Source organism: Passer montanus, unplaced genomic scaffold (genome assembly GCF_014805655.1).
Source record: "Passer montanus isolate IOZ18808 unplaced genomic scaffold, ASM1480565v1 scaffold45, whole genome shotgun sequence".
Taxonomy (NCBI): Eukaryota; Metazoa; Chordata; class Aves; order Passeriformes; family Passeridae; genus Passer; species Passer montanus.
Window position 1 is genome coordinate 8,699,268 of NW_024369373.1, and position 13,539 is coordinate 8,712,806.

Below are 13,539 nucleotides of genomic sequence, written 5' to 3' on the forward strand. Positions count from 1 at the left end.
ACTATTTATTCATAGTATCACTGAGTGATCACCAATTAACTGATTTGTAGTGAGGGATTAAGGAGAATTGACAAGCACGGTAAATTTAACTTTAGCCTAAAAACTCCCACATTTGTAGTGTAATCAAACAGAATGGGAAATGAATGAAAATGTGTGTCTATGATAATGTACTTCCCCAGATAACTGGTAACTCTGTAGAATAGGGAAGCAATCACTTTAAATGAGCACCTTCATGGAATAATCATTCCTTTATCCTGTCAATACATGTGTCTAATTAAAGAAAAAAAAAAAGGGAAAAAAAATCCAGACATAACTTTTCATTCCTGACCCTTCTATTAAAGCTCACCTTCAATTGCAATGCATCATTAATGAATTTTCCTAAGAATAAAATGAGTATAGGATCCTTCCAGAAATGAACACCCTGTAAATATGAAATATTTCCTGATGGAAAAGGTTCATGCTGAACCTTCTAAGCCCAAAGTACTTCTTGGCAAGCTGATGAAAACCCATTCTGCTGCATCTATTCCTTGGGCACTGAGGGTGGTGTGACCATAGTCAGAATAAAGCCAGATTTAAATTCACAAACCTCCTTTAGGGTTTGAGTATATGAGACTTCTGGTGTGTACAGAGAAAGGACAGAGGGATCCTGTCTCATCCTGAGAGACACCAAGCAGGTATGGTGTCAGTGAGGAGGAGAACAAGGATGATAAAAAAGAGGTGACAGAAGCTTAGGGAGATGACACCTTAGCACAGCAAAGATGCTGTAGACCCCAGATTATACCTTTGCAAGTTATTGCTTAAAGTTGGGATGTCCTAAAGTCCCAAGATAAAGAAAGCATTAATATAAATTAGACCTCATTATCTTTTAACACTGATTAACTTGTCTACTTATGATGAAAAGCAACATAATGATGACTTTCCCAGAATGGAACACCTTCCAATAGATGACAAACAAGCAGCAGGATCCAGGTAGAAGGTCTGGCATGGGTTACAACACTGCTAATATAATGATATCTCATCCTAGTTTATCTCAACACAAAAGATAAGTCAGGAGAGAGCTACTTTAGCTCAGAAGAAAACCAATTCAGATTAAGTACAAGGAAAAAATATCATAGAGACAGAACAAATGTACTTCAAGAAACCTCACCCGAGGAAGGATGAGATGGAAATTATGGTAGCCATGGGTAAATTGTCATATTCCATGCTATCATAAAAATACTCATAAAAATCTCAAATTTGAAGCCTGTATTGGTAAGTTTCCATACTGAGTCAGATCCATTTTTGCTAACTGGAAAATATAGAGGGAAAAAGAGATATTTTTTCTATCTTTAGCAAAACAGATACCAAGGATGTACAATCCTTAACTAGTATACATGCTCTTAACTACAAAAGTCTAGAACTACTCAACAGGACTAGAAGAACCCTGTATTAAAAATCACATACACCAGACAATCTCTTCCTGTTTTACTGTGTCCCTTTACAGTAAGGAAATGGAGAAAAGCTTGCAGAACAGCTGGAATTACTGCAGCACACTCAGAGCTGCCTCTCAGAAATTTACTTCTTGGCTAAAAAACCAAGAAACACTTTCCATCTTCATTTTTCCTACTTCCGTTCAGTATAAGGAAAACAAAAAAGGAAATAATGAACAAATAATATTAACTCTCCTTTTAAAATGCAAAGATTTTATAACAAAAATAAATCTTGGCAGATATAAATAAGAAACACAACCTGAAGATGTCAGCTTTGCTTCAAGGATCCAAGCAAGTTGGATAGCACAGATGAATTTCCAAACTGAGAAATGAAGGCTAGATACACGAGAAACCTCTCCCAGCTAATTAGGCAAACATAAATTTATTATGAAGACAGCTTCTATGTAAAGTGACAAAAAACCCCCCAAAATAACCCAACCACCCAAACTTCTTTTGGAAAGAATATCACTATCTATAGCCTGAACACACAAGTCTGTTACAAAGAGAGTTTGGGGTTTGACCAGGGAAGTACTTTTACCCATAGTCTTCAAGGAAACTTCATGTCTGTCTTACACCAGAAGAAAAGGAAAGAGAGAGTTTGGGGTTTGACCAGGGAAGCACTTTTACATAGTCTTCAAGGAAACTTCATGTCTGTCTTACACCAGAAGAAAAGGAAAACAAGATACGTTTCACAGAATATATCAAAAAACCTGAACTCATACAGAAACATAAGGGAACAGATAGCAAATTTCACTCTGAAAACAAAGTGGGGTTAGGAGTAAAAGGAATATAATAAAAAAACTAATGTGTTTTATTTCATTTATTTCATGGCATTTTTGATTACTTTTCCTGAAGTGACAACGCAAGCTACTCTAGTTATAACCAAGTAAATCAGGTGGAGCTTAAGCACTCTGCCATGATAGACACACTTTCAAACTTTGATACACGAGGTAGCACTGCTTCACATGACTGATGTGTGACTGTACCAAAGATAAGAGAAATCAGGGACTTTGGTGGCCATTTTTTCTCAAAAGATGTTGAAACCATGGCTATTCTGAAAAATAACAGAGGCCACCTCAGAGAGAAGCTAGGGACAAGTTAGCAACCACAAGGAATTAAAACAAGACAAAAGCATGACATAACAGAAATCCAGACTATGGGAAAAGGACACAGTCATAGTGAGGGAAGAGTTTTACATTATATGCTTGCAAAGGGTTTAGTTTTGGGGATTTTTTTAGGGAAGCAATAAAACCAGGTATAACAAACAAGAAGTCTGCTAGAGACTGAAGAAATCACTGTATTTGCTAAATGCTATGTAACATGACAGCTTTGTGGCTTGCTGAGATTTGTCCATCTATTAGCAGATGGAATACTGCATCAAAAAAGGTGTAAAACCCAGACATTCAAAACACTGATCACTTCTGCACAATATTTAGAAATGAGACATCCCCTTCCCAATATTAGAAGACAATTACACTATCATTACTTGTCAGATTATAACTAAAGCTTTGGCCAAGTTCAAAAAACTGAGTTAATTGAATAACACAGAAGCTACTTCCTGCTGATGCACCAATATAATTGATACTCTATCATAGATTTAAAGATCAATGTACATGTTAAATTTAAAAGGCACAGAGGGGAACAGTTCCTCAAAATCCCAGTAATATAAAGAACTAAAAAAGAACACTTAGTAGATATAAACTCTTATTCCCTAACAGAAAGGACTGTCTGTACTGGAGTGCCATGGTATCTCTGTAGCTAAATATGGATTGAAAAGATGCATTTTCTTATTGTAATTACTAAAATTTGGATAAAACTTGGTAAGGTAGCCCAAATAAAAAACCCATACATCCAATTGTATATATACATATGCATTATTTGAGATTAAAATCACTTTTCATTTCTATGAATTTCTAATTATGCATTTCTAACTATTTTTGAGTAATGAGCCATCCCTTTAGTAAAATCATACCCTCAACATACTGGTTTTGTTTAGAATTCTCTTTCTGCTACAGAGTTCACAGACATCATGCTAAATATTCAAAAGATCAGTCAAGTACCTTGAATTTTAATTTGAAGATTTGAAACATATGGGCTTAAACTAAATTCTCAGAACTGAGTTCCAGTCCATGGCTACAGTTCCAGCTCCAAGTAAGAGCAAAGAACTGGAGCACACTGGCTTGTGTGTGCTTGTCAGACTAATCACAGCAGTCTGTTGCCATACCTACACTGATCCTGCTTGCACCAAACACCCCATGTAACACTTTCCCTTCCTCTACTCCCCAGACATGCACAAACTCCCTTCTTCCACCTCTCCTCCTTTCATTGCAGGTAGACTCTTGCAAATAAATATAACAAATGTAAATAAGAAAAAAAAAAGGACATCAGTAGCTATTTATTTGTTAAGGTTGTTCATGGAATTTCAAAGCAGCAAACAATACAAATGATATTTTACTTAGGAAGAAAATTCATCTTCCAATGCAACTGAAGGCAAATTTCTACCATTCTCAACCATGTCTGCCTTCACTGTGAATGGCAGATCTTCCTTAATGAGAACAGCTTTGCTTAAGCTGAACAGAGCAAAACCAGCCCAAAGAGAAAGTATATCACAGAACTCTGTATAAAGCAACACGGTATCAAAAGGCCCCACAGCAATGCTTAGGCTACTTACTGTACTTCATTAAGAGATCCATGTTAACATTAATTTTTAACTCAAGGTAAATTTATGAAGCCTCAAAATGATATTTCAGCAAGCCATACTTAATATATGAAGAGAAGACATAATAAATTCTGTAATGTATGAAGTAAACATAGCTTAAACTTAGCTGTTTTGTTCAGAGACCTATAAAAATTAAAAATACCAATAGCTTTTTGAAAAAAATCATATTTTCTAGAGAGTCTTTTGTGGTGGTTTTTTTCCCCCCTATTGTTTTGAAGTGCAGGTGTGTGTAATACCACAAAGTTTCTTCACACTAAGTAAGGTTTATATTATTGAGAAGAAGTGTTGTTTGTTTTGATTGCATGAAATTCAGACCCTTTGCTTAGGTTGCATTCCAAGTTAGAATCACTTTCTTTCCAAAACTCCAAATTCCAAAGATGTATGGAAAGATGCAGACTTAAGCCCTTAGGACTGTATATATATATCAGAAAATGACTCTCAAATCACAGACAAATTTATAAATTCTTTACCTATATACCACTGTTTGTCTGTAATACTAGGAATTAGTGATTTAATTAGAGCATTAATCTTTAGACATATGAATTCCAAAGTTTAGTTTAGTTATAAGAGCTAACACAGGCACCTATTGAACCCTATACTGTAAAAGTTCCTGATAAACCTTTAAGACAAAACTAAGTCGCTGAAATCTTCTAAATTAAAAATACATTACAAGAAAATTAAGAAAATGGCCCAAGTCAAAATAAAAAATATTCTTACCCATGAATATAGAACACATCTCTTTAATGAAGAATTGAAAAGCTCAGAGCTGTGTTTTAAATCCAGATGGATACCTCATCATCAGAGACCTGAAAACGAAGCACATCAAACAAGTCACACAATAACCAACTTCAGGAGTGTACATTCAAATGCAATACCTGAAACCCAAAAACTCACTAGATACCATAAAACCAAGAACACCAGAATTAATACACAAGCAATCACTAGTAGCTATGATTTTCTAAGTGTCTGGTAAACAGGTACATATTCATTTTGTAGGACTACTAAAACCAACACAAGTCCACAAACCCCTTTGGATGAAGGGTAGCTTGTGCCACAATACCAAAAAGTTTAGGCTAATTTTAAGACAGGATGCAAGTACTCCAAACCAACAAGAGCAAAAAGAAAAGTTTTGAGGTTAGGTTTTAAACCTGTCATTCTGAGAAGCCCTGTACATGTCTTTTAACAACAGTGAGCTGTTCTACTCTGACATGGACTTCAATGGGAACTGACAGTGCCTTTTGGGGAGAGAATACCTGCATGACAGTTTTATCCTGTTCCTTGCCTTGGCAATAGGTGGAGGAGCTCATTTTCAAGAGGTTCACTTTTAATCTGAAAGAGGCTTCAAAACATTACAAAGTTTAAGAGAAAATGTGTGTGGAGGGGTTCTAGGGCCACTGTATAAAAGCCTCAAAGCACACAAAACTACCCTGTAACATTGAAAGACAGACAGCAGGTTTGTATATGAACTGATATTCTAGACCAGTGTGTTTTTCCATTTCAAAAATATGATTATTGTGTCCAAGGCACCAAACATCCTCCAATTCCAATACAATGATTCCTCTCTTCCTAAATACAGTTTGGTGATGCCAAAGTCTTTAACTATTTTGCACAACTATTACTGCAGATCAAACTTTAAACTTTGTTAAAAGATAACATAGCACATAATACTGCATTGAGAAGCAGATTTTAACACAATTATTTCCTCTCCCTACATCTTTGAATCAATGCTGTAATGTATGTGGAAGATATAAATTGGTTATAGCAGCTACCAAATCCTGCAATGTTCCAGAAAAAAAAAATTATCTGGTACTAATTTGATACATAAATTGCTACATTTATCCTCGGCCTATTATTCAGTAACTTCCCAAGACTTTTTCCAAGGTTGCTAAATAAAATGTCTTTGCTCTGCAATAGGGACACTTGATGCAGAGAAGTATTTTTCTAAAATTCATATGAGATAAGCATGTACCAAACATATACCTATGGGGAAGTTGCTAAAATATCTTTATCTTTGTTTACCATTTATGTGAACTGATATGAATTTTATATCAAAATAGACAGAAAACTTGCTCTAGATGTTCCCTAGATGTTTTCTGTACTGGAAATCCCATCATACAAACAGAGGTCCTGTCATACACAAGTCCTCGTCACATTCAGAAATTAGAAAGGAGTTTGAAATTATTTAACTGTCAGGTCTTATGCAACATTTTAATCTGGTTTTTTTCTTGCTCTCTGCTTGCAATCTTTGCTTATTTAGAAGTTCTTTGTTGGCTAAATAAAGTCAAAGCATAAAGATTTTACAATATATACAGTGAATAGAGGCATTCAAAAATTTATTATTTGAAAAAAGAAAAACTGAAAACTTGTAATCAAGTAATTTATTCTACCTGTAAGAGTTCAACAGTGAAAAAAGAAACCTAATTCACCTGTAGCTACCATATGAGACAAATGCTATCTTAAGTTCTTAGCTAAAACAGCTGTGTTTCCTTCCTCAACTGGATTGTTCTTGAATCCTCAAAATAAAGAGGAAAAAAAAAAGATGTTTCTTACTCTTTAGAACAGTGTCCACTTGCTTGAACAGCTTCCAATATGGAGACAATTTTGGAATACTTAGAAGTTTGAAAAATCCTACATTAAAAAGAAGAAAAAAAACATATATAACTAGATATACATTCACCAGGTCTGCACTACATTATTCTAAATGTGAAATACAAAAAAATTCTGACAACAGAAGATTTACTAATGATTAAATGAAGTGACAAAGAGAAATCCACACAAAAAGAATGTAGAGCTTTTATAAGCTCCAAAATGGGATCTATCTCCACAGATTCTCACATAAGCTATGTTGCACGTGAACTTTTAAATACACATATATAGGTATCTGTTAAGTGTAATATGTTAAAAAAATTACTCTTACTAAATGTTAAGCATTGCTCTTACTAAAAAAAAAAGAAAACAACGTTTTGGCTATTTCTCTAAATATCTGCAGGAGGTGTCAGAGGAGGGACCAGGCTGTGCCCCTGATGCCCAGCAATGGGACAGGAGGAAGGGGCAGGAATGATGCCCAGGAAGCTGCACCTGGACACGAGCAAGGAGTTCTTGGCTGTGCAGGGCCCGAGCACGGAACAGCCCGGCCAGAGCCTGCGGAGTCTCCTCACTGGGGACACTCCAGAACTGTCTGGACACAGCCCTGTGCCCTGGGCAATTCTGCTTGAGCAGGGAATTGGACCCCGTGACCCACTGAGGTCCTTCCAACCTGCCCCATCCTGAGAGTCTGTGATTCTTATTTTGCACACTAAACCACAGATTTTTATACACATTTTCTAACAGGAAATAACTAATTTCAATTATTTGAGAATAGCTACACAAATTTCTGGTTTTTAAAACATCATGTAAATTTTAATAAAACAGTTTCGTTTTGCACAACAACTTTGTGTGCTTTTATCTCTTCAATCTCGGCAAATACCTTTAGAAAATTTAACAGCATCAGCTGAAGACATTATTATTTTCAACTACCTTCTTCACCTTTCTGCCAAAGGTTATTGCCCTCAAAGCACACCTGCAGAACAAAACATGTAGGTGTGGATCTGCTGCTTCAGCATAGTCTCCCAATTTAGTTTTAACCCTTCCTCTTGTCTGTTTAACAAACCTATTAGACTTTGCATGAAAACAGCAGAAGTGTATATATATATCTTCTATTTTGTCATTTATAATTTGTGGACATCAATTGCAGTAAAGGGACAATAATATTACAGAGAATGACAACATGTTAATCTGCTGCTATTGATAGAAATCTAGAAAGATACCAGGAGTTGGGAATACTTTATTGCAAAGAACAAAGTTGATCCCCATGTCTGTTTATTTTAGTGAAAACAGCTGTTAACAAATTAATGTGTTTGGCCACCAGACCGCTGAAGGAATCCATATTAGTAACCAGTACTGCTCATACAATATTATAATTTTGTTTCTCTAAAGTGTACCTATAGAGATTTTCATAAATTTCAGGACTTCACTGATTTCCTTCTAATCACTTTCTTTCTAACACCAGTAACAAAAACTTGCCACATTTTGTTCTTCAGGTTTGAATTCCACTACCCCCAACTTCTTCTCCTTTTAGTGTATCTGTACAAAATACAAATGTCTCTTTTGTCAAAAGAGAGTAACATAGTTAGTGTAATGTATTTCTAGGTTGCAGTTTGCTTCTGATCACTAGCAAGAGTTACACAAACTTCCTTGTAAGTTTAAAAAGAAAATCCTCCGGTGCTGCTGAGATTTCAGATGTAAACATTACAGGCTTTCTATTGTTTTGTTGTAAATTTCAGCATTACACCTTAAATTTCACCTACAAAATATGTGTCTGAATTCTAGTATTTTTCCTCAGGAACATTTAGGCCATTTTAAGATTCAGAGAAACATTTGCATTAAAAATCAGAAAAAAACCTTTTTATTTTCACATGTGGCCTAAACCAAGACTTCATTACAAAACATAAGGGACAGAAGACTTCAGAGCATAGCCGTCTTTCAATTCACAATCTGATAATACAATATCTTCCAATAATTCTCATGTTCTACCCTGATAAGCATCTTTGTGAACTACTGCAAGTTTATAGCCTGGAAGTACCAACTAGAACAATGCAAAGGATTGTGCCTGTTTTACAGATGCCTATGGATCCTGACTGATGAGTACAGACAGCTGTGAAGGCTTGACATTGACAGAAATCTGCATTGGGGAAAAAAAAAAGCACAATTTCAAGTCCTGACACTGCCAGATTAGGATATGCCAGTACTTTACTAAACAAAACAGGTTCAGAGATCCTACATTTACTGGGGTAAGGAGTTTCATCTGTATCACAGGTCTGCCCCATCCAGAGGGAAGCTGCATACAAGTTTTCTGTTGTTTTGGAGGTTTGTTAATTTATTTCTTTTTAAGTATTTCTAAGGAGATTTGATATGAAAGTTTCCTTCAAGAGTTCCTCCCAGGCACATGTTAAGCAAGACACTCTGAGTTCACAATTTGTTCAGCATACTGTTCTTAAATTAGGAAATCAATTAAAACTAATAACTCAAGCAAAACATCATTTCTCATCTTGTCTCATGGTTTCCAGCATAGTCAGGACATGTTCCTGAATTCACCTACAACAGACAGAGACTCCAGACAACATCTACTGTGACTTGAATACTCTGTCACAAGAGCCTGACAGTCAAAATGGACTTTTAGAACACTTCCCCAGTTAAATGGGACAATACTCATCTCTTTGTCCAGAGTATTTACAAATTAATTCTTACAAACTTAGCTAAAAACCTGTCTCTTTAAGTTACACTTAGGTTTGGCTTCTGAAAAACAGCAAAAAATACTCTGAAGAACTACATGCTGAAACCAGCAACATCATATTAGAAGGACTCAAGCCCATTGTCTTACCTAACACTGTTTTTCATGTAGGTGGAAGCCTTAACTACAGTAGCTTTACTACAGGGTAATTGAAAACATAAATTTATTGCGCTGAAGTCTTGGATTTCTGATAACACGTGGAATATCAGATGGGCATGGCACATCAGATATTCATGGCATTATACAAATGAAGTCTTCCTAAAGCTTAGAAGTTTCTTCACTAGGGTGTTAAGTATGAAATGTAATAAAACCATTTCTCTCCAAAAGCCATTTACAGAAGAGATTTTGGAGGAATTCCTGAATTTTAGTGACCAGCATAAAAGGGTGAACAAACCTTTCAATACTGCTTATGTGGTAGAAAGAAAGTGCCCAAGAAAACACTGCAGATGGAAACAATTTGGTAACCAGAGTTACATTTTCTAATATGACTCAGATAAAGAACAAAGTCAAAATTACTATTTGTCTCCAGAAAAAGGACAGGAACATTTTTCCATCTTCTTGCAAATTCTAACTCTTGATTTGAGATTAAAACAAAAATATATCACTTACAAAAAGAAAGATGCATGTACACTGCCAGCCTAAAGACATTAATATTTGGCAGCACCTGGATAATCTGCATGAATGAAGTTGAACATTTCAACACATCTGCTCACTGACAGATGCCATATCTTACCAATGAGTTTCTGCTGAATTCTGACTTAAAAAAATGCTTCATACCTTACAGCATTTTTCTTGCACCTTAGAAGGTGAATGTAATATAGGGTGGAACTTGGATCCAAAGTGCTTCCAAAAGTAGCCTTTTACTTCATCACTAGAGCTCACTCTAAGAGGCAGCAGAGTATATACATGTGAATTATGTTCCATACACATTTTAAAAGTACTTCTAAGGTCCTCATGTTTCTGAAGTCAAGATAAATCTTCATTACCCACACTGTTAAAAAATATTTAGAATTGGTCTTCCGCAAGTTTTCAACACTGCAGTTACTCAAAAACACAGACATTGTAAATGACATTATGCTTTTCTCCTGTAACACTTGTAGAAAAAAATACTGCTTAAAACCTCTCTCTCCTCCCAGCACTACTGTAAATAAGAAAGTTGTGTGTTCAGTTGACTCTCACATTTATGATCTGGACAGATTAAATATGGGAGTCTTGCTGCTCCTTCAGCCAAAGCAAAAGCTGCAAATACTTTTCAGTTGCTGTTTCATCAGCAAAATAATCACTTCTTATCATGACAATTTCTTTTGCTGTAGGAGAAAGAGAATACTTCAACAATATAATAATGTTAACTATCAATTCTGAAGGTTTGACTAAAAAGCTGCTTTCTCCATCACCCCTTCCCATGTACTTGGATACCCCACATCCCTGAGGCTCCACTTCTGACTACAGGAAGAGCACTGGGAAACAGAATGGGAGCCCAAGTAAGTGTGAGGTTTCAAAGTTTTCATTAAGCTCACAGTTCTGTGGTTTCATAGAGCCAAGACCATTAAAAGGACAACTCTAGATAGGTCAATGGAAGAATAAAAAGTATTGACAAAATTAGGGTTAGGAAAGAATCTGGGTGTGATGGGCTACCAGACTTCAGTTAGACACAGAAGTGTTTCAGCTGGATGATTTATAAACTCAAGTACCAAACATGACCAAGAATTCAGTTCATATATAATGGTGGAAACAAAGAGAATTAATTCCTATTCATCCTATTCACTGATGAATAGGATATGCCATTTGACTTCATCCTAAATTGCATGAAAATTATCAAAGAAATGCACTTTGAGCACTTCTTTCTAAAGGATTGATACAGAAGAAAAAATGCACTGTAAGGAACCTGAACCCATACCATATATAATTGTCCAGCTTACCTCTACTTTTAAAGTGTCTGAAAGATACATATAAACCATAAATATAGGGAATATTTTTATTGTAAGATACATAAAAAAGCCCCTTAAAACTAACCTATAAACCTAAATGAGAACAAATGTACACTTACTTCATGGGTTTCAAAAAAAGGCAATTTTAAAGCAGCAGGTCAATCTTTTGGGTTTAATCTGCAGGTATCATTAACTTATCTCACTCATAAAAGCAAACAAATTAAAGTTGTCTGGTTTGGGGTCTCTGTAGTCTCTCAGTAGTGGTTCATGTCATGCATCTTTTAGATAACACCACTAAGAACACTTTTCAAAAGCCACACTCCACTTTCATCAACATTTCAGCATAACTGAATTCCTGGACTAATCTTCAGGAGCATTTCGCACAAGCAGCTCATGAGAAATGAGAATGTGCTGAGAATCCTCAAAATTCCTGAAGAACTCTTAAACTTCAAATTCCACTTCTTTTTACAGTAAAAATGATAACCTTACTCTGAGTGGCAAGAATTAGTATGGCTTCACCATGAAAAGCAGCATAAAGTTGTATAAATAGAAAAATGTGGTTAAATACAAATAAGCAAGTTAGCACAAAGTAAACCAGCACAGATGCACTGTAACTCTTTAGGTGCCTGCCCTTGTCATCTTATAAATGCAAAGTAAATTGATGCAGCTTACTCACTAACAGGGAAAGAAAAAAAGCTCCTTCACATTTACTTTAAGGTAAGAGAGTCCACAATGGCCCTTAACCACAGGGCTGTTGATAACTGAAGTCCACATCCTACCTTGCTTCCCACCAACTTCTCCATGAGCCTGTGAGTTATGGGCAAAGGGCCTGGCACACTGATCCCTGAATTGGTTAACATTCAAAAACATGTCTATTAAATTTTGCTCTTTGGTTTACACAATCTGGGCACTGAAGTCCATGGCACGTTGGAAGCCTCATCTGACAGATATGGGAAGAATGAAAAAGTCATTATTAGTTACAGGTATAAGGTGTTGAGGCTGTCTAGACACCAGTAAACCAAAAAGCTATTCATTTCTACTCCAACAGTTCAGAAAGTCTAAGATAGCAATAATTATTGATTTTAAAATATTTACTTTGGGAAACTAACAAAAAGTTGATCTGTGCAACAACAAACTAAAATTCAGAGATAGGATAAAAATCTGGATTTTCCTCAAAAATGAGCAAAGTATATTAATATATTTTAACATATTATAAAATATGTTCATATTCTGCCTTGAATTATAAACACATGTATAAGTGCACACAAATGATTACATGTAAAACAAGGTGAAATAATTATTTTTACCTCACACCTGCCAACTGGGAACTCGATGGTGTCGAATGATCCAGGTTTAAAAACAGTTGCAGTGAGCTTTCAGGAGGAGCCTAGTTCTCCTGAGAGAGGAGAGTTACTTTTTAAGGCTACTTCTTAAAAGTCTCAAAAAATACACAAGAGAACTAGAAACCCTATCCTGTCACACAATTTGTTACTTTGTCCCCCATGAGCAGGGATTGTAACACTCAAGAGTTCAGCTCTCTTCTACATCATGGAGGGAGACCAGGCTGTATTTTCTCACACTGATGAAGTTAAATGGCTTTCATAACTGAGGGAAGTTCTCATCTGCTAAAGATTCAAGACACTTATGTTACAACAGTGAGGAGGGCAAACCATTTCTCATAAACTGAAAGTGTGTGCACCAAGCTTGTTGTCAAAGCTATGCAGCCAAAATGAGAGAATTCAGAATCCCTTCCAGCTGGTTTTCATCCCTGTTCACAAAAATTTGTGTGTAAAGAAGAAATGAAGAGATTTTAACCTTTCAGTGTGTTAAGCCTCAGTGGGAAATGTGACAATTTCTCCACTTCACTGGAATAAAGATGCATGCCACCTATCCATCCAGTGCCATCTACCAACAGCACCGAGCTGGCCTCGAAATCCTCTCCTTGTCATCCCCGAGGGAGGTCAGCTTGCAGCCCCTTCCTGGGAAACGCCAGTCTGTAAATTCTAACGCTGCACTTTGACAGCCAAATCCCCTTTTAAGTCTCCACCCATGCAGTGGGAACCTGTGGCCATGCACCACCAGCTCTCCTCAGCC

The 13,539-nt window shown here is 36.1% G+C and overlaps 1 protein-coding gene across 1 annotated transcript in view; it reads right to left on the reverse strand.

Moving 5' to 3' along the window:
• Positions 1 to 13,539, reverse strand: part of CHD9 (chromodomain helicase DNA binding protein 9) — an 87,481-nt gene that overhangs the window by 72,757 nt on the left and 1,185 nt on the right. Inside the window, exons 2-3 of the mRNA XM_039721099.1 lie at positions 6,739 to 6,816; positions 4,906 to 4,994 (exon numbers count right to left, since the gene is read on the reverse strand). The gene's annotated coding sequence lies outside the window, so the exon portion shown is untranslated. The remainder of the gene's footprint in view (positions 1 to 4,905; positions 4,995 to 6,738; positions 6,817 to 13,539) is intronic.